Here is a 22,733-nt window from a genome sequence, read left to right on the forward strand (position 1 = left end):
TTCTGATGCTTGATCTGAACAACAACTGAACCCCTCGACCTTGTCTGCATGGTTTTATACATTGAGTTGCTGCCACAAGATTGGCTGATTAGATATTTGCAGTAATGAGCGGATATACGGGTGTAGTGAGTCTTCAGGACCATAAGACATTGTAGCAGAATTAGGCCATTTGTCTCATTGAGTCCGTCCCCCAATTCCATCATGGCCGACTTATCCCTCTATAAGGAGATACAGACATGCTAGGTAAATAGGCAAGGAGAGGATGGATGGAATGTAGAGTGGAAAAATATATGGACATCAATTTCAGAAAAAAAGGTAGAAAATTTGGAAATTTTTAAATGCTGGGAGACTGAGAGATATTGGTTTTCAAAGAAATCTGAACTTCCATGTACAAGAATCACTGGATATTAACATGCTGACATGCAAGGAATTAGAAATGCAACAGGATGTAGGTCTTTCCTGCAAAACGATTTGAATGCAAGAGTAAAGCCATATATACACTCAGCCGTCAGGTTATTAGTTACTTCTTGTACTCCTGCACGTTATAGCTAAATATCTGATCAAATATCTAATCTGCCAATCATGTGGCAGCAACTCCATGCACAGTATAAAAGCATGCAGACATGGTCAGGAGGTTCAGTTGTTGCTCGGACCAAACATCAGCACGGGGAAGAAATGTGATCCAAGTGATTTTGACTGTGGAATGATTGTTGGTGCCAGACGGGCAGTTTGAGAGTCTCAGACACCGCTGACACACTGGGATTTCCACACACAACAGAATCCAAAGTTTACAGAGAATAGTGCAAAAAGATAACCAAACAGAACATCCAAAGTGGGGCAGTTCTGTGGACGAAAACGTCTTGTTAATGAGAGAGGTCAGAGGAGAATGGCCAGACTGGTTCAAGCTGACAGGAAGGCAACAGTAACTCAGATAACCACGCGTTACAATGGCGGCGTGCGGAAGAGCATCTCTGAACGCACAACACGTAGAACCTTGAAGTGGATGGACTGCAGTAGCCGAAGGAGGTTCCTAATAAAGTGGCCACTCAGCTTATATTAACGGTCTAAAACATTAGTGGGCGCAATCGTAAAAAATGAGCAGTTACTAAATTCATTCTTTTGAATCCAAGAGATTTAGTCTATGCACAAGACGAAAGAATTACAGATTAAAGAGAATCGTTCATTATTCACAATTCTTCGCGAAGAACAATATTTTGTCTCCTCAACTGAAGTCATGCTATTTACGCACACAAAATGAGTCAACATTTGACAGGGTTCCACATAAACGTCCCGCACTGTTTTCTAACTTATATAATTGCAAGATAATTTCCTTTAAATAACATATTTTATATGTAGAACTATAATTATCACCCCTCCCCGGCCCCCAGCAGGTATACACTCTGGGCTTCGGGGTTATTATGCGGGAAATGAGTTACGCAAAACAAGAATTAAATTCTAATATCGTCACAGAGAAGAAAACAAACCCCTCCTCCTGATATCTCTGTCCGCTCAGCACTTCATAATTTTGTTACTAGTTCCGAGGAATCTAATGATAGAATTGTCAGCTTGGCTTATTTAGCAGTCCGTATAAGAATGCAAGCGCTTGATCGCAATATCCTGAGATTTAAGATGACCCTCTCTGCTTCGCCAGATGAGCACGCAATCCCTGACGTCAGACTGCTCAAACTGACAGCAGAAGCGTGTCTGAAGCCGCCCACTGTTTCCCCCAGTGACTCCTGCAAAGTAATAACCATCAGATCAAGGCCCCGATGGACGATGGTGATCACCTTCCGATTTTCAGAAAATGATTTAGCCATCCCGTAATCACCCGCACGGTAGTCCCGAGAACAAGAGAGCGTCCGCTTTGCTGGTGATCTGCAGGTTGGACAGACCAGCGAGGTTTGAGAGGGGGCAGAAGGAAAACACAAAGGGATGGGTTGTGGCGGAAGCCGGGCTGACACTATCGAGCCCAGGTACTATGAAAGCTGGACCAGGGAGACAGAATCAACGTGGCTCACCAACACCGACACGGATGTGCCTTTGCCAGTAGTGCCCAACGTGTGCAACAACGCGAACGAACCCAATGCATCGGACAGGGGGTCCATGCATGTGTGCAGCAGTAAGCAGAAATCGGTTACGTTACGGTCTTGGGTTGTCGAGAAGCCTTATCTTTGCGTTGCAAATATCTGCAAATTACGTTAAACATTGCCAGTATTGCGTGGGCAGCAAGAATACAGTCGCTTGATCACAATAGAGGGGTATCAGTACTGTGTTTGGGTTTGGTTCTGTATTAGTTTTGCATTTAGTTATTTGCTTTGGGGCCAGTGTTGGATTTAAACTGACTTTCAAGTTTCGCTTACTTTTAGGATTGGGGGTGGGTTTAGTCTGGGAGGGGTTGGTTCAACATTTAGTATTTGCTTGGTGTGGATTTTGTGGTTGACAAAGCACTCGGTTCGGTTTTGGGGTGGGCAGTGCAGCCCTGTTTATGTCTACGGCTGCCTCTTTTTCTAAAAGTATATGTAACGCGAAATCCGTTTTTTTTCAGTTTTCCACTTATCACTGTATTCGAGTGTTGTAAGTCTGTCTAGGTGGAGGCTGGTTAGTGCTGAATTAATTCTACACCAACACCCTTTCTGCTTCTGATGCTTTTGGCCATTGTTGAGAATCTAAGTCAAAGCGGGCAGACAATTTTGCGACGAGACTGAAAGAAGCCCAGTGAAACTCAGCTTGTTTGAAGTGCTCGGTTGCTGTAGCAACACTTCCAGACTAGTTTTCCATCTGCCTTTCACTGGTATCATCCCCAGAGCCCGAACCTGACCAGCGGAAAGAAGTTTTAAAGTGCCGCTGTGTGGGCTGGGCTGTTTATTAGAGCTATCCGCAAAATCCGTTCTTTTCCTACTAGAATGTTCCTGGGTCTGTCACAGCAGTCGCTCCTGTTGGGCATCTGCTGTCAAGTTTACTAATTTAGGTCCTGTACTTGGTTACTGCACCTTACTTGGAAATGAGGAAGGGATAGCGGGCAACATGGAGACTGAGAGTCCTTTTTGTCATGGGCAAAACTTCGTTAAGTCTATAAGCGATGTTCGCTTAGACATTGAATACTGTTGATTTACAGTTGTGATACGTTCTGAACGACAGCATAAGATTCAGGTAGTCTGTTGCCTTTGTTTTTTTAAGTTTTACCTTATGGTGGGTTGATTATTCAGAATGATGTTCTTTGTAAATATTGGTGTAGGATACATGCCTTTACACACAAACATAGATTTTTAACTACATGTATCTCAGATTTGCCATTTTCAAAGAAATAATGATTTAGAGGTCATTAAAGCGATTCACTTTATCAATCAGTCAAATGTAATAATTAGTGATATAGGGAATAGTAGTCCAGGAGAGGGAAAAAGGCTCAGAGGCAAGGTACACACTAGATTGGAATACAGTAGTGAGCAAATAGTGCAAACCAAACAGAAAGCAGACAAGCAGAGAAACAAAAGCTGGAGCTAGTGATAGTGCAATGGGGAAAATGAAGAACCTCCTGTCCAAGGGACTGGTGGACGTGATTTAAAATTCTGGAAGATTCTAAGGTGCTTGATTAAAATAAACTTTGTAGGGATAGCATAGAAGGCCAACATCAGAAAACCCAGTGTGAATGTGATATTGAGAATTAAATGGTAAGCAATCAGAGCCCCAGGATACTCAGCCAAGCAATCCAACATGCTGAAGTGAAAGACGTTTTGGTAACCAATTCTATCTAGAACATTCTCCACTTTTCCTTCCATTGGAAATAGAACAATACATTGGGTAGGATGTCAAAAGTTCAAGCAACACCTGGCTTCTTCATGCTAATGCTGCATATGTGCAAAGACAATATATGTATGAATGATAAAGTATGCAGATTATTTTTAAATAGTTCTTTTGTATAAAGAATGATAAATGAAACACTGTATGGATTGTTTTGAATAGGTAAGTCACTGAGTAAAAGGCTTTCAAATTTTTGATCATCCACATTCATTGTTTCAGAGAGTATGGTGAGACACTGATTCTGAAATAACAGCAGCATGAGACTACCTTCACCAAAAAGAATTAAATAAGTTTAAAAAGAAAGTTTCTGAAAATCTGAGGACAGGTTAGAGACGAACATTAGAGAGCTTCCTTTTCAGTGAGGCACATATTCTTCAGATGAGTAAAGATTAAAAGGAGAAAGTCCCATTTCACTAGTATTCACATTTTAGTTTGTTTTCATTGCTGGTTATTATCAATGTTTCTTCCATGGCAACTTCCAAACCTACACTCAGTGGCCACTTTATTAGGTACCTTCTATACCTAATAAATTGGCCTCTGAGTGTATGTCTGTGATCTTCTGCCCATCTACTTCATTGTTCGATGAGTTGTGTGTTTGGAGAAGCTCTTCTGCACACTGCGGTTGTAACACATGCTTATTTGAGTTACTGTTGCCTTCCTGCCGGCTTGAACCAGTCTGACCATTCTCTTCTGACCTTTGTCATTATCACAGTGTTTTTGCACACAACACTGTCACACACTGGTAATCACTGATTTTTTTTAGCACGATTCTCTGTAAACTATAGAAACTGTTGTATGTGAAAATCCCAGGAGATCAATAGTGTCTGAGAAACTCAAACCACCCCATCTGGCACCAACAATCATTCCACAGTGAAAGTCACTTGGACCACAGATTTTTCCCAATTCTGATGTTTGGTCTGAACAACAACTGAACCTCTTCACCATGTCTGCAGGCCTTTATGCACTGAGTTGCTGCCACATAATTTGTTGATTAGATATTTGCATTAACAATCAGTGTACCTAATAAACTGGCACTGAGTGTGTGTCTTCAGCATCCTAGAGTGATCAGAATACAGGCACATGGGAACATCACCATGTACAAGTTCCCTTCCAATTCCCACATTCCTTCATTATAACTGGCCATGAACCCTGGAACTCTCAAAGGGTCGCACTGAGCAAGAATGTTCTGCAGCAGTTGAGTTTACTTCAAATGCTAATTGGGATTGGTAGTAAATACTGTCTTAATATCATAGAACATGAAAATAACTATTTCTTCTTCTCTATATTCAATGAATGCAAGACTTGATTTAGTTGCCAATAATTTTATAATTACTTATTGAGATATGGCACAGAATAGGCTCCTCAAGCCATGCCACCCAGTAATCCCCCGATTTAATCTCAGCCTAATCACAGGACAATTTACCATGGCCAGAGAACTTACCAATGATAGGTCGTTGCACTGTGGGAGGAAACCGACATGCTGACAGGGAGAACATACAGAATCCTCACAGACAGTTTTGCAGGAATTGAACTGGGGTTTCCTGTACTGTAAAGCATTGTGCTAACCACTATGCTACCGTGCCACCCTTTCTTCGCATGGTGCATTACTACCTTTCTCTCAACATCTGATATCTTAGTTGGTGTTCTTTGCTAGCTAGAAATGTATTTGTTCTTGTACCAGTAAAGCTCCCTAGCACACCAATGCTAATTTCTTACAGATAAAACTATTTCAAGTAAATGGTTGCTTTAGACCGCCCATAACAAAATGCTCTACCAAATCTTTCAGAGGATGTAACTCCTAGAAGGTATAGGTCTTGAGCCATGGTTATCTGCATTATGCAGCTTTAGTGAACAACCTACAGGGAAGATAACAAAAAGATTGAGAGAGCAGAGAGGAAATTTACCAGAATGTTGCCAGGACTTGAGCACCTGAGTTATAGGGAAAGGTTGAGTAGGTTAGGACCTTATTCCCTGGTGCGTAGGAGAATGAGGGGAGATTTGACAGAGGTAGACAAAATTACGATGGGTATAGATAGGGCAAATGCAAGTAGAATTTTCCCACTGAGGTTGGGCAAGACTAGAACTAGAGGTCACGCATTAAGGGTGAAAGGTGAAATGTTTAAGAGGAACTTGAGGGGCAATTTCTTCACTCAGAGGGTGGTGAGAGTATGGAATGAGCTGCTAATGGAAGTGGTAGATGTGGGTTTGATTTCAACATTTATTAGAAATTAGGATAGGTACATGGATGGGAGAAGTATGGTTAGGGTACGGACCGATGGTCAGGGTACGGACCGATGGTACTCGACAGATTATTAGTTCAGTATGGACTAGATGGGCCAAAAGGCCTGCTTCTGTGCTGTAGTGCTCTATGCCTCTATGACTCCGATAAAGGATCAAGTATCGTATGCATTTACAGTAACAAATTTATGTTATTTCACCTTATCTATTCAACAAATTTAGAAAAGATAATTCCTTCTATTTATGAAATTATTGTGTAATTGTCATTTCGGAAAAGAGAAAATGTTTAAGAAAATTATTTTACTTGCAGAGTTATTGGAATATTCTACAAATTGAAACTGTCGAAATGGTTGAGGCAGAAACGATTGTGTGTGTAGCAGTACAAAACAAGCGATAATGAATCTGCACTGTGCTTGTAGGGTTTCTATTGCAATGATATCAGTGGAAAGAAATGAGTGCATTGAGAGCAGGCTGCTGATTCACCATCACTCACTCTGCATTGCCAGCAAAGGTTAAATTTCACTACCTTCAAAGGAGAATTGTATAAATATTTGCAGCTGAGCTATTGGCAAAGAATGACACAGTGGGCTGTTCACCCAAAGGGCCAGTGGTCACATTCTGTGCTCCAGACTTCTAAGCCCCATTTAGAAAGCCTTTCCATCAAGCTTACTCTTACTTATAGCATGAAGACAGTCAGGGTACATCTCCTGTCACCTCAAATTTTGGAGGCTGTTTCTTTATTGTATTGTTATCCTAGCTCCTTTGGGAAACAAACACAGGAAGAAATTTGGGTTTAGGCAGGCAATCCTTCATTGCATAATTATTATTGTGTTTCATCCGTATCTTAAATCAATTATTCCAGCACTGACTTAAACACAATGATTTCAATTACAAGTAAAAAAAAATGCAAGCCTGGTAATGAATGAAGCATAAGGTTATTCAAATTAATGAATACTAAAATTAATTTATAATACTGACATTTATGTTGTTTAGGCATTTAATTCATTCTCGGAGTTTGCTTTATCATTTAACCATTCTAACTTGAAAATGAGAAATACCCAAATCTTTTAGTAATGTAAAATACAATCAGTGGCCTGTTTATTCGGTACGTCTGTACACCTCCCCATTAATGCAAATATCTAATTAGCCGAACATTTGGCACCAACTCAATGCATAAAAGCATGCAGACATGGTCAAGAGGTTCAATTGTTGTTCAGACCAGACATCAGAATGGGGAAGAAAGTTGATCAAAGTGACTGTGACTGTGGAATGATTGTTGGTGCCAGATGGGGTGGTTTGAGTATCTCAGAAACTGTTGATCTAGGATTTTCACGCACAACAGTCTCTAGAGATTACAGGGAATGGTGTGAAAATAAAATGCATCTAGCAAGCAGCATTTCAGTAGGTGAAAACATCTTGTTAATGAGAGAGATCAGAGGAGACTGTCTAGACTGGTTCAAGCTGACAGAAAGGCGACAGTAATTCAAATAATCACGTGTTACAAAGAACATCTCTAAATAAACACTTCGAACCTTGAAGTGGATAGGCTACAAATGTGCAGAAGACCATGAATATACGCTCAGTAGTGTTTATTAGGTACGTCCTGTATCTAATAAAGTAACCATTGAGTGTAATGCTAAATGTATACAAGATAGATGCATCAAACAATCTGTTGGAGGAACTCAACAGGTTGAGCAGCATCTATAGAAGGAAGAGGTTTTGGGCCCATGGAAAATGGACCAGTTAAATGACCTGTGAGAATTTTAAGTCAAATTCTTGAACAGAAATCCATATAACACCATCATGTATTCTTCAACTGTACTTTCTGGTGCCATTCTTGGGCTTTATTGCTAATATTTTTTAGTTTGAGAAGGCCAGCCATTCAAGATGTATAAAACCAAAGGAAAATGTGATTGAGCAACTATTATAACATACCGGTTTGGTAAAGTATTTTGCATATATTAACAATGTCTTCAGTTACTTCAAACAATAGTGTGAAATAATATTTATTTAATTAATGGTGTAAAGAAGTTTCTAACTATAACTTTTTGATGTTGACATTAAAAGCCAACCGCTTATCCCATGCATGGTTCTGTTTAGAATATTTAAGGCAGAGGTTGATAGATTCTTGATTGGTCATGGCATGAAGGGAATTAGGGAGAGGGTAAGAGATTGGGGCTGAGAGGGAAATGGATCAGCCATGATGAAATGGCGGAGCAGACTCGATGGGCCAAATGGCCTAATTCTGCTCCCATCTTATGGTCCCACAGAAGGAAATGGGTTTAACCTGTTTATTCTGAATAGATTACCCTCTGCCAAAACAGTCATAGTCTAAGTTTTAATCTCTTGATACAATTGAGTGATGCTCAGGTTTATAACTCATTAATGGAAATATAATACAACACTTCTTACTTTATACGAAAGCCAGGAAAATATTAACAGCAGAAACACGAGGAAATCTGCAGATGCTGGAAATTCAATCAACACACAAAAAATGCTGGTGGAACGCAGCAGGCCAGGCAGCATCTATAGGAAGAAGTACAGTCGACATTTCGTAAGCACTCTGGCTCTGACGCTAGCAGGCATGAACTTTGGATTGCGGCCCCCGCCGTCGATCTCAGCGGCTCTACCAACTCAGGGCATATTCAAAACCCAGACTCCAGCACCATCAATGCGGGTTCCAACGACCATGGACACCTTCAAAGCGATTGTGCAACCTCCAACTGCTACTCCAGCCTTGAACTCCAAGCTGGGTCTTCACATGCTGCTATTGTGACTCCCGTCTCCCCTTCCCCCACAACCACTCTGCAACCCAGTTTCCCTCAGATCCCATCATCAATCTCACCCGAACCCTCCCCTCTCCACTGACACTACCAACCTCCCCCCACTGATCCCAGCTCTCATCCGTGCCGGGTCTTTACCATCCCCTCTGACCTTCCACTCTCTGAGGCAGAACGCTCTGTCCTCAGTAAGGGCCTTAGCTTTGTCCCCCTTCACCCACACCTCAGCAGGTTCTGCGTTCGCCCTGACGCTGAACTCTTCTTCCGTCGGCTCCGTCTTCGAGCCCACTTCTTCGGCAAGGATTCTCCCACCCCCACCGATGACCCCTTCTCCCACCTTCAGTCTTCCTCCTCTTCATGGACACCCCACTCTGGTCTTCTGCCTGCTCTGGATCTCTTTATTGCTAACTACCGACGGGACATCAACCGTCTCAACTTCACCACACCGTGTTCCAATTCCAACCTCACTCCTTCCGAACGCTCTGCTCTCCACTCCCTCCGCACCAGTCCTAACCTTACTATAAAACCCGCTGATGGGGGGGCGGGGGGGCGCTGTTGTAGTCTGGCGGGGTTTTTTTGAGTCCTGACGAAGGGTCTCGGCCCGAAACGTCAACTGTACTTCTTCCTATAGATGCTGCCCGGCCTGCTGCATTCCACCAGCATTTTATGTGTGTTGCAAAAATATTAACAGTCTTTGTGGTCCAAATAAGATTAAAGGTACAGGCTCCTTCACATGTCTTATGAATACGTGGGTAGCTCTTTAATGTCAGAATTGCAGCAGTGTATAAAGTGACTTTTACGAAGTGGATTTACCATATGGAATAATCCTGATTCATTTATTTAACAAAATACTATCTTGTTGAGAATTGCCTTCAATAAAGGATCATTTTATCGTTTTACCTCTATCTAATTGCCCAACCTTGCACCTTCATTAAGAAACTCACATTGGTGTAGGGATTGAGATACTGCTGGATGAGAGGGTAGCAGAAGGAAGTGATTTAGACTCAAGAAAATAATGATTGGGGTTTGCTGAGAATAGTGAAGATGGAAGGCAGTGAATATGTTTTAAAGCTAATTGTCTTGTACTTTGAGTAGAAATGTAATTGGGGATAAACAATATCAACCTGGCTGTAGAAAACCTAACCTTATGGTGACTTTGAAGCACATGTCAGCCTTGCAAAAGAGAGTGGCACCTGTGGCCACAGCACTGAGTAACATCATTCCAGGAAGTGGAATTTGTGGGTAATAAGGCCCCAACATGCAGGAAACTGTTGTACAGTTCGAATGGAAAACAGTCATTGATGTACATTCTGCAGATAAGCCCCAAAAATTAGTGTTATGCTTGCTGTTCTCCATGTGGGCCAACATTTAGCAGTGACACAGTCTTGGTTACACTAAATGTTTTCCACTGAAGATAACAATTGATACAGCTGGGAATCCCCCTGTATCGGGGCATGATGAATTTGAGGGGTTATTCACCCATTGGTAGGCGGCATGGAGTAAAAGTGGCTAGTGGTTATGTTCAGTTGCACATTCGGGTCTGCAAAAGTGCTTTTTGCTCAATACAACAATCACTTCACTGATATTGTTGGATAGAAAGTACTTATTCACAGGAGTCAACCCCCTTAATCATCAGCAAAATGTGTTTCATGTGCCCTTCAACTGCAGGTGGAGGAGGAACTGCATAAATTCAAACACAGTGGAATGTTGGTCAAAATCCAACATAGTGAGTGGGCAACCCGGTTAGCAGTAGCCTCCCAAGCAGATAAAACTGTACACTTGTGTGGGCACTACGATAAATTCTAAACAGAACTCTGAATAATAACCTGTATCCACTATCCACCTTAGATTTATTCATGCAATTAGCAGGCTCGTGATACTCGAACTATTGCTCCATACAGCTCAAAGTACAAAGTACGTTTATTATCTAAGAACTTATACATTATACAACCTTCACATTCAGTCTCCTTACAGGCAGCCACAAAACAAAGAAACCCAAAAGAACCCAGTAAAAAAAAGACCAACAGATGCCCAGTGTGCAGAGAGAAAAGAAACACGTTGTGCAAACAATATAAGTGAGCAAGTAGCATTTAGAGTGAAAGCAAGTCCTGCAGCACGAAGCCCGGAGCAGATGGAGCAGGCTCACAGCCTGAGCCTCAGTGTAGCTCAGCAGGTCAGAGCTTTCCAATCATGAATATGTACAAGAGGTTTACGCTGTTCAATACTGATGCTTTTGCAATCCAAAGGTTCTTTGGAAGTCAAGAAGCGGGTAAAACTTCTTGCTTACAGGCATTTTATGAAGTGTTACCAGAACAAACAACAGTGGCCAAACATTTTAATTCCCATTCTGACATCAGTCCATGGTCTCTTCTTATGCCAGGATGAGGCCACCCTCAGGGTGGAGGAGCAACACCTTATACTCTGTCTGGGTAGCCTCCGACCTGATGGCATGAACATTTCTCCTTTCGGTAAAAAAAGAATTTCCCTGCCTCTCCCCTCTTCTTCTATTCCCCATTCTGTCCTCTTACCTCTTCTCATCTGCCTATCTCCCCCAGTCCTCTCCTATGGTCCACTGTCTATTCCTATCAGATTCCTTCTTCTCCAGCCCTTTATCTTTCAACATAACTGGTTTCATCATTCAAATTTTTACTAACCTCCTTCACCTTCCCCCGCTCTTTTATTCTGGTATCTTCCCCCTTCCATTTCAGTCCCGAAGAAGGGTCTTGGCCTAAAACGTCGACTGTTTATTCATTTCTGTAGGTGCTGCCTGACCTGCTGAGTTCCTCCAGTATTTTGTGTGTGTTTCTTTGGATTTCCAGCATCTGCAGACTTTCTCATGTTTATGAATTCTACACCCTAATCCAACAATGCTTACATCAAGTTACCACATGACTATTCAGTTCCAGAGATTTTTCAATTAAGGCTGGATAAAATGTTGAAAGAGGTCTTGAAATATCAATGACATCAGGATAATATCCTTACTGCCACAGGGAGCAAGAAATAATCATTGAAGATAAGGGGGACGATTCAGGAGCCCTCAGAAAAGCAACGTACAACTGAACTGTATGTGGTTTTATGCAATCCACAGCTGTCCATCTGGGATTGGAAAAGAATAGACAAACCCTGTTCTGGATAAAGGTGATGAATGTGTTGATTAAAAGAGAGCTGACTTGTAAATTGAGAGAATTCAATGCTAATAATACAAGTTTATTCTGAGATTTACATCACATTTTGTAATTGACAAAGGAATTCCCAGGCTCTTGAGTGCAGAATAACAGAGGCCATATGTTATGTGAGGCTAAACATAATTATGAATCTTCACTTTATCTATTAAGGAACCATTCTGACTAGCATATGAGACTCCAGCAATTGGCGGATGCATCCATCACTCACATAGTTGGATCAGCCCATAAGCTACCATTGTGAGATATTTTCCACACTTCATTTCCAAGATCATATAAAACATTCTATCCATTTTTTTTTGAGAGTTAATTTGACTTCAAAGTTACATTCTGGTCGTGGACCATAATGCTGTGGTGGTAAGTCTTGGGCCAAAGTCAGTCATTCCAGTGATGGCAGCTGCATCTGGACTGCTCCACTGAATACTGCTCATCGAAGCAGAATGTCATAGCAGATGCACTGTGCTATGGCAAGGCAACGACTGAATCTGGAACAGAGCACTCCACCACTGCAAGTTGGTGTTGATGATTTTCCTGTGCGACTTGGAGAATGACTTGTGGCACATCGGTCCGTGCTGCTGCCTCACAGCTTAAGGGCTCAAGGGTTTAATCTTGACCTCAAGTACTGCCTGAGTGGAGCTTTGTAAGTTCTCTGGAGGTCAAAGTCAAAGTAAATTTATTATTGAAGTACCATACACTCAGTGGCCGCTTTATTAAGCACAGGAGTGGAACCCAGTGTGATCTTTTGCTGCTGTAACCCATTCACTTCAAGATCCAATGTGTTGTACACTTAGAGATGCTCTTCTGCACACCACTGTGGTAACACATGTTTATTTGAGTTGCTGTTGCCTTCCAGTCAGTTTGAACTTGTCTGGCCACTCTCCTCTGACCTTTCATTTACAGGGCATTTTCACGTACTGAACTACTGTTCACTGAATGTTTTTTTGTTTTTCATACCATTCTCTGCATCCAATAGAGACTGTTATGGTGAAAATCCCAGGAGATCAACAGCTTTTGCGATACTCAAACCACCCCGTCTGGCATCAACAACCACTTCATGGTCAAAATCATTTAGATCATATTTCTCCCCCATTCTGATGTTTGGGCTCAACAACAACTGAACCTCTTGACCATGTCTGCATGCTTTTATGCATTGAGTTGCTACCACATGATTGGCTGATTAGATATTTACATTAACAAGCATGTGTACAGGTGTATCTAGTAAAGTGACCACTGAGTCTATGTCACAGTTTACTACCTTGAGATTCATTTTCTTGCAGGCATTTACAGGAAAATAAAGAAATAAAATAGATTTTATGAAAACAAATATAAGCAAGCAAAAACTGACAGCCAACCAATCTGTGATAGAAGAAAAATTGTACAAATAGAAGTAAATAAATAATACAGAGAACATAAATTGTAGAGCCCTTGAAAGTGAATTTGTGGGTTAAGGAGTCTGTTCAGTGTTGAGGTGAGTGAAGTTATCCATGCCTTTTGTAGGATAATAACTGTTTCTGAAACTAGTGACGTGAAGCTCCTGTGCCATCTGCCCAATGGTTGTAGCAAGAACCTTTTGTGGATTCCTCTAACAACACCAAGATGGGATAAGTAGGTTAATTACTGCTGAAAGTTACCTTTGCATGCAAGCCGATGGAAAATTAAATGAGAGGTGAGCTGATGGGCATAAGAAAGAACCAGTTGTGGGGATGAAGGAAGGGCAATGAGACAAGTGGTAGAAGCCAGCCTAGATATGGACTAAATCACATCCTGTATTGTTGCATGTCCTCTTATAGAGATGAGTCTGGATGGACTGAATTGGAAATAAGGAAGGGTGAGGAGAAAGCAAAGTACATGGTTGGTGAATACCACCTTCCTGAAGTGGGGTCACACCATGGTGTTTCTGAAACTAATATCAAAAGATGTCAACCCTAAATGGTTGGGAACAGTGATTTTGGTAGTGTACAGAGACTGTATGTTTATCCTGATCACAGCATTGAGAAATTGGTGAATTCTTGCTTGGTGAGTAAGGATTTCAGCGTACAGCTGCCCATGACTGTGGTACATGTTATCTCTGCCAGAGACAAAACATAGATTTTTTAAAGATTGAAGCTAAATTTTTTCTCCTACTGATTGATTGCCAATGTAAGTTTTTGGAAATGCTGTCATTTTGGTCATGCATCTCTGTAGAGTTTATCATAGATGCTGAGGTTAGATTTTTTTTTGGCCTGATGACCACCAATTTTGAATCTGCTTCCCATTCCCATTCCAACATGTCAGTCCATGGTCTCTTTTACTCCCACAATGAGGTCACTGTCAGGTTGGAGGACTGGGTAGTCCATCTGCGTAGTCTCCAACCTCAGAGCATGAACATTGATTTATCTAAATAGTGGCAATTTATCCCCCTTTCCCCTTCTCTTTTTTTCCATTTCCCATTCTGGCTCCATTCTTACCCTTTCTCTTCTTCTCATCTGCCCATTACTTCCCTCTGGTACCTTTCCTCCTTCCCCTTTTCCTACTCTCCTCTCCTATCAGTTTCCCTCTTGTTCAGCTCTTTAACTCTTCCACCTATCAACTCCCAGGTTCTCACCATCTCCCTTCCCCCATGCACCCACCTTCCCCCTCATCGGGTCTCACCTATCACTTGCCAGCCTCTACTGCTTCCTTTCTCCCAACCTTCGTATTCTGTCTTCTTCCTCCTTCCTTTCCAGTCCTGATAAAAGGTCTTGGCTCAAAACATTGACAGTTTATTCCTCTCCATAGATGCTACCTGACCTGCTGAGTTCCTCCAGCATTTTGTGTGCAATGTTTTAGTATCTTACAGTGTTTGGAAATTCAAGTTAGCACAATTTGTTTGAATCCTCCACGCCAATGGATTCAGATATAGTTTAATGTCTCCATGCCATTCCAATGTTCAGTGGGGCAGTTGAACAAAATTGGCCCACCCAGATTTTAAAAAACTACTAAGTGATGGTTACTAAACAAGATTTTTTTTTTGGCAGTGTTAAGAACCAACATTCAATTTGATATTTGTTATTGCTGAATTCAGAAGGGGAGAGGAAAAGGGGTCAGAACGGGCAGCACATGGCCAGGAATGATGTTTTCAAGCTGTGATAGTGTGAGGGTCCTCTAGTCTCTAGTCAATGGAATGTCAGTGAGATGGAACTGTGGGAAAACTATAAAAGTACAGAGAGACAGGAGCTCCACAGTAAGCAAGAGCACAGATATTAGAAGTATTAATACATACATTGTGGTGCAGTGGAGATACACCTCTACCAAAGGAGGTGTAAGGTGCTTCCTCCCTCCACTAGGCTGCAGGTTGCTGTTGGGAAGCTGTAGCACCAGCTCAGACGCTTATCAGGGCCATGTGAGGCCATGGAAGCAGGTTGTGGATAGTCGTATGAGCAGCTGGTGCATATCACAAGTCCTGGTTATGCGACTACTAACGTCAGGCAGATACTCTCTGAAGAGTATTCATAATGGCTGGGGTCACCCGTCCTGTAAAGATACTGCCCAGAAGAAGGCAATGGCAAACCACTTCTGTAGAAACATTTGCCAAGCACAGTCATGGTCAAAGACCATGATTGTCCATGTCATTTGACACAACACATAATGATGACATCATGTGATATGGCACATAATAATGACGTCATATGACATGGCACATGATGATGCACGTGCACATGAAATTCAGAGAGCTTGTGACTGAAGAACAGAAGGTCGCGGAGGAGCTTGGATTTGAGTTGCTAGATGGGTTCTCCAGTGCTGCCATTGCTGGGCACAATGTGGCAGAGCAGAGCAGGAACCAATCAAAAGACATGTTATATGCAGAACAAAGATTGGAGGTGCAGTGGACAGTGAGGAAGAGGGACTTGGACCAGCTGGAAAAATGGGCTGAAAAATGGCAGATGGAGTTTAATTCAGACAAGTGTGAGGTATTGCACGTTGGAAGGACAAACCAAGGTAGAACATACAGGGTAAATGGTAAGGCACTGAGGAGTGCAGTAGGAGAGAGGGATCTGGGAATACAGATACAAAATTCCCTAAAAGTGGCATCACAGGTAGATAGGGTCGTAAAGAGAGTTTTTGGTACATTGGCCTTTATTAATCGAAGTATTGAGTATAAGAGCTGGAATGTTATGATGAGGTTGTATAAGGCATTGGTGAGGCCGAATCTGGAGTATTGTGTTCAGTTTTGGTCACCAAATTACAGGAAATTTATTACTAAGGTTGAAAGAGTGCAGAGAAGGTTTACAAGGATGTTGCCAGGACTTGAGAAACTCAGTTACAGAGAAAGGTTGAATAGGTTAGGACTTTATTCCCTGGAGCGTTGAAGAATGAGGGGAGATTTGATAGAGGTATATAAAATTATGATGGGTATACATAGAGTGAATGCAAGCAGGCTTTTTCCACTGAGACAAGGGGAGAAAAAAACCAGAGGACATGGGTTAAGGGTGAGGGGGGTAAATTTTAAAGGGAACATTGGGGGGGCTTCTTCACACAGAGAGTGGTGGGAGTATGGAATGAGCTGCCAGACGAGGTGGTAAATGTGGGTTCTTTTTTAACATTTAAGAATAAATTGGACAGATACATGGATAGGAGGTGTATGGAGGGTTACGGTCCGTGTGCAGGTCAGTGGGACTAGGCAGAAAATGGTTCGGCACAGCCAAGAAGAGCCAAAAGGCCTGTTTCTGTGCTGTAGTTTTTCTATAGTTTCTATATCTACCAGAAACGAGGGCATCTGGAGTGGACACTTTGGGATTAAACATTAATGTCAGCTTTATTTGTCACACCTACGTCGAAACATACAGTGAAATGTGTCCTTTGCGTCAAATCAAATCAGCAAGGATGTGCTGGGTCAGCCTGGAAGTGTCACCACGCTTCCAGCACCAACATAGTATGCTCACACCTCAGTACGCCAAATTGTATGTCTTTGGAATGTGGGGGGAACCTGGAGCACCCGGAGGAAACCCGGGAGAATGTACAAAATCCTTACAGGCAGTGGTGGGAATTGAACCTGGATCTTATAGCTGGTGGTGTAAAGCGTAACGCTAACTGCTATGCCACTGTGCTTCTTTGTCCTATAAGAGACCTGTAGCTGAACATAATTTCTCATTGTTTAATTTCATAACTCTATAAGTACACTCAGTGGCCACTTTATGGGGTATCTCCTGTACCTAATAAAGTGGCCACTGCCAGTATGTTTGTGTCTTCTGCTGCTGTAGCCCATCCACTTCAAGTTTCAATGTCTCGTCCATTGAAAGATGCTGTTCTTCACACCACTGCAAGGCTATTCGAGTTATTGTCGCCTTTCTGTCAGCTTGAACCAGTCTGGCCATTCTCCTCTGACTTCTTCATTAACATGACATTTTTGCCCACAGAACTGCCCTTCATTGGATGTCTTTTTTTTTCTTTTCACACCATTCTCTGTAAACTCTAGAGACTCTTGTGTGTGAAAGCCCCAGGAGATCAGCAGTTTCTGAGGTATTCAAACCATCCTGCCTGGCACCAACCAACAATCATTCCACGGTCAAAGTCACTTAGATCAGATTTCTTCCCCATTCTGCTGTTTGATCTGAACAGCAACAGAACTTCTTCTTCTTCTTCTTCTTCTTGTTCTTCTTCTTCTTCTGTTTCTGGCTGTTTAGACGCATCTAGGCATATTACAGCCCTCTGCAGGATGTATAATTAATTATAGAACTTCAAGGAACTCAAATTCTAGAATACAACCTGGTCTCACGTATAAACTGAATAATAGACTCTTCAATCAGATGTTGATTCTCTTAATGGCCAAACAAAGATTTAATAGAAAACCAGAATAAATTTAAGCCAGATATCCTCTTGAACAACATGCTTCTTTCAATTTTGTATCGATTACAGCTCAGCAAAACATGCTGCACTGTGTCTGGACCACCACAGTCACATAATCCAGTAGGATGTTTTCCTATTGTCTTTAAATAATAGTTTAGCCCCCAATGCCCCAAACTAAGTCTTGTTAATTTCACCATATCTCTACGACTTAAAAGGTAACAGTCTGAGACCTTTTTAACTAGTGAGTGACTAGAAAAATAATGCCTGCCCCTTAATTCATTTTTCCAATCCTCCTGCCACTTCTTCTCTATACCTTTTTTAATCCTACTTCTCAATTCTGCTCTGCCTAGGGGAACTCTAATTTCTACTTGCCTGCTCTGTAAGGAAGACTTTACAAACCATCCACAATTTCATTTCCCTCCATCCCAGCATGCCCAGGTATCAGCTGAACCTTTTGACCATGTCTGCATGCTTTTATGCATTGAGTTGCTGCCTCATGATTGGCTAATTAGATTTGCATTAACAAACAGGTGCACAGGTGTACCTAATAAAGTGGCCACTGAGTGTATATGTAAATACTTATTCTATTAGCTTAGTATATATAAATATTACTACTTTTAAGTCTTTGTAGGTTTGCATGGTCTTATTTCATTTTAAAGAAGAAGCAATGCAGTATTTCTAAGTGTAAGGTTACCTTTAAGAACTGAGTGCACCATGTGACATGGCCTTCATACATTTTGGATCAAACTCCACTGTTCTGTTGAGAATTATTGCCTTCAGTAAATGTTGTTCTGTGTATAGTTTTACCTTGGTTCAATCACCTACTCTTTTCAGTGACGTAAAGGATTACACTGTCCCGGAAAGACCTGCACCTTCTCACTTGTTGTGCCTTCAATTGCCTCACTGTCTGCTTCTCAACACATCAACTGCAATGCTAAGCACCCTCTGAAATTTTTAATATTTTGAGTAAGCATGTTGTACTGCACTAACCATTGCCTCCACTAATAACTATCTCACTGGAATATCTGCTTAACAAGCTCATTAAATTCTCTAAACCTTATAGTTTTTATGAAGCATGATTACTCATTTCATTGCCCTGAAGGGGGATGTTCAAGAATAAAAGTCAACAGTCTTGAAAGATTGGGTGCAGCGTACAGCATTTCAGAATTCATTTCAAGATATACCCAACAGCATGCAGATGGTGTGAGAGACAAATCTGGTTCAATATAAAAAGTGAGTGTTTGTCATTTCAATTACTGCTTGCAAATGCCTCCGGGGAATCTGAACCCACATTGTCATAAACTGAACATAGTGATGGATTTCTCCTGTGAATGATTAAAGTCTGCAATTTTAATAGTTTGGTGGCTTTGGCTAATGTCTTTTTCTCATATTAACTGCCTTCCTGATACTTCTCCACACGCCACTTTGGTGAGAAAGGTGCAGAAAGTACACACCACGAGTGTCCCTTTGCATATCGCAGACAACACAGAGCTGCTTCCGATATCCAAACAATGAAAATAATTGCAAATTTCTTTCAGTTAGTTGGAATAGAGCAAAATAATGCATAGAAAGAAAAAAATAATGCACAGAGTGCCAGCCCCCATCCAATAATTTGTAGCACAGAGACATATAAAACATCACCTCCTCTTACTTACCCCTTGAAGAGGCCCCACTCTGGACTGTCAGAAAATTGTCTCCAACACCATCACTGACCCCATCAACTCTGGAGAACTCCCACCCACTGCCACCAAACTTATAGTTTCCTTACCCCACACTGCTCGTACCTACCTCCCACCCAAGATCCACCAACTTGACTGTTCGGTAGGCCATTTGTCTGTGCCTGCTCCTGCCCCACTGAACTCGTGTTTAAATACCTTGATTCCATTCTATCCCCCTTGGTTCCCACTAACCTCCATTCACTTCTCATGCTCTCGATCTCCTCACTAGCTTCAATTCCCTGGTCCTCCTTTCACCATGGATGTCCAGTCCCTATACACTTCTACTCCCCATCAAATAGGCCTTAAAACGCTCCATTTTTTCTCAACAAAACACCCAGTTCCCCTCCACCACACCCTCTTTCGTCTGGCAGGACCACACCATCTTCAACAAATTCTCCTTCGGCTCCTCCCACTTTCTTCAAACTCAAGGGACAGTCATGAGCACTCGCATGGGCCCCAGCTATGCCTGCCTTTTTGTTGGCTGTCTAGAACAGTCCAGGTTCCAAGCCTTCTCTGGTAAAACTCCTCATCTCTTCCTTCGCTATATTGACGACTGCATTGGTGTTTCTCAGACACACATGCTGCACTCATCAATTCGTCAACTTTGCCTCCAACTTCCATCCTGCCCTTAAATTCACATGATCCATTTCTGACACCTCTCTCCCGTTTCTTGATCTCTTTCTCCTTCCCTGGAGATAAATTGTCTCCCAAAATCTTTTATAAACCTATCGACTCCCACAGCTATCTTGACTATACTTCTTCCCACCTGTCTCCTACAAAAACATTATACCCTTTTCTCATTTCCTTCCTTTCCAGTGCATCTGTTCCCAGGCTGAGGCTTTTCTTTCCAAGACACCAGAGATGTCCTCCTTTAAAGAAGGGGATTTCTCTTCCTCCACCTTTGATGCTGCCCTCATCCGCACCTCTTCCATTTCCCAGACTTCTACGCCAACTGCATCTTCCCGCCGCCTGAACAGGGTTAGAATTCATTTTGTCCTCACCTACCACTGAATGAGCCTCTGCTTCCAACACATCATTCTCCGAAACTTCCACAAGCTCCAATGGGATCCCACCACCAAACATATCTTTACTTACCCCCACTCTCCACTTTCCACAAGGATCACATCCTCTGTGATTCCCCTGTCCATTCATCCTACCCCACTAATGTGTCATGGTCTGGATTGGGGTCCCTTTAAATTTACTTTGTTTATGTTATGATCCAGACCGATGACTCCCTGTTTCCCTTTGTTCCCCCGTTCTCCCGTGTCCCTCGGGCTTGGTGATTGGAGGCAATTTACTCTCGGCTGAACCGGCAGTTTATAGTCTCCGGCTTTCTGCCATTCGGCACGAGAGCGTTTGTAAAGTCACCAAAGGTACTGCGAGCCAATGTCATCTGGCCGGAGCAAGCCTAGTCTCCTCCCGGACCAAGTGCCAGCAAGCCGCCTTTCCTTGTCAGTACGGGTCAGTCTAAGTCAAGTCAAGAGCTCACCACGGTTTGGAGAGTACTTGAGCCCAGCTATAGCTCTGTCCATTGTTGTGTGGTCTCCTTATCCATGTCGTGTGTCTAAAAGGGGTCTGAAAGGGTCCTGACCCTGTGTCAAGAAGACTCCGTCCTATGTCTTAGGAGGATTCCCGGCTCTATGTTTTATGTCCTGTGTCTGTGTCTGTCCTGTGAATAAGAAGAGTTCCTGACCCCGGCTGCATCCAGGTCTCAAGTCCTGGCTCCAGAGGCTCCAAGTGTCAAGTCCTGGCCCCGGCGGTCCGTGATTCCAAGTCCTAGCCCAGACCCTTATTCCCAGCCTAGTCCAAGGCCTGAGTCCTTGTCCAGTACACTATTCCTGCTTCTGCTTTGCCCTCCATGTATCGAGCAATAAACTCAATTAAGTTAACCTCACAAAATGTGTCTTGCATTTGGGTCCACCCTTGCTGCCATTGTGACATAATGTCCCTCCTGCACATATCCCTGCAAGTGATAAAAATGCTACACCTGCCCAATTGCCTCCTCCCTTACCTTTATTCAGGGCCCCAAACTGTCCTTCCAGGTGAGCCAACACTTCACCTTCGAATCTATTGGGATCGTCTGCTGTGCCGTTACTCTCAATATGGCCTCCTCTACATTGGTGAAACCCAACATGAATTGGGGGACTGCAATTTTCCTCTTATGTTCCGTTTAAACTTTTCACCTTTCACCCTTAACCCATGACCTCCAGTCATGACCACTAATAAACCAGCGCAATGCAAAATGAATTAAACTTCTAGGGCAACTTTACAGTGGGGATACTCCACGGAAGTAACTCTGGGTGAAATTGGTTGATCTTCTACAATATTCTTCCTTTTTATTCACTGAATTATAGTATGTTCATATAATCCTCTTTTCAACAGACACTTCGGAAGGAAGCACTCAAACTCATACCCACGTAACCGTGTCTTCTAATGTACAGGAACAAGTAAGCACCAACAAAACGACATCTACAGTTGGAACAAACACACGCAGTGGAAAACAACAGCTGGCGCATGTCTCAGGAGCAACAGTACAGAAAAGGCATATAGTTAGAACAGATGAGGTATGTTTACATTACCTGAACAACGCTACACATTCTGTGAAATTACTATGTTTTTAACTCAATGGCATAATCTCATGGAAATACAGAGGAGATTTGAGCCCAAATGCCTTCTTCCAATGTGTCCAATATATTCAAGCAATATCGAATTTAAGTATGCCTCATTAAGTCTTTATGAAATCTCTGGGCAGAGTGAAAATTCCTCAAGGGTGAATCTGAACTTCACTCTGGGAATACCAGGGGCCGAGTTACTTGAATTCCTCTCGGGAGCAGGTCTACACATCACTCTTGGGAATATCTGAATATTATTTTCAGCAGCAAGGGTGTGTGTAGGAAGTAAATTTGACTATTTTTGGAAGGCTGTTTTAAATATGCCCATGTACACATGTGCACATGGCCCCAACATGCTTCTTCTGCCCTCATCAGATCCCTCTGCTCACCCGTGTTCAAGAAGGATAGGATGAAGAATTGGGCTCACTAGTTCTTCTTTTCACTAGTTTCTTGTGTTCCTTTCATACCTAACATGGTGGATTATGGTGCAGGTTGATATTTGAAAGGCGTTATCATTTTGTTGAGGGCATTAGTGCACGAGTGATCAATGTGTGTCAGGGGTGGCAGATTATGATACTTGTGCAAAACCGATTGTTGCTA

This window comes from Mobula birostris, chromosome 1 (assembly GCF_030028105.1).
Source record: "Mobula birostris isolate sMobBir1 chromosome 1, sMobBir1.hap1, whole genome shotgun sequence".
NCBI lineage: Eukaryota > Metazoa > Chordata > Chondrichthyes > Myliobatiformes > Myliobatidae > Mobula > Mobula birostris.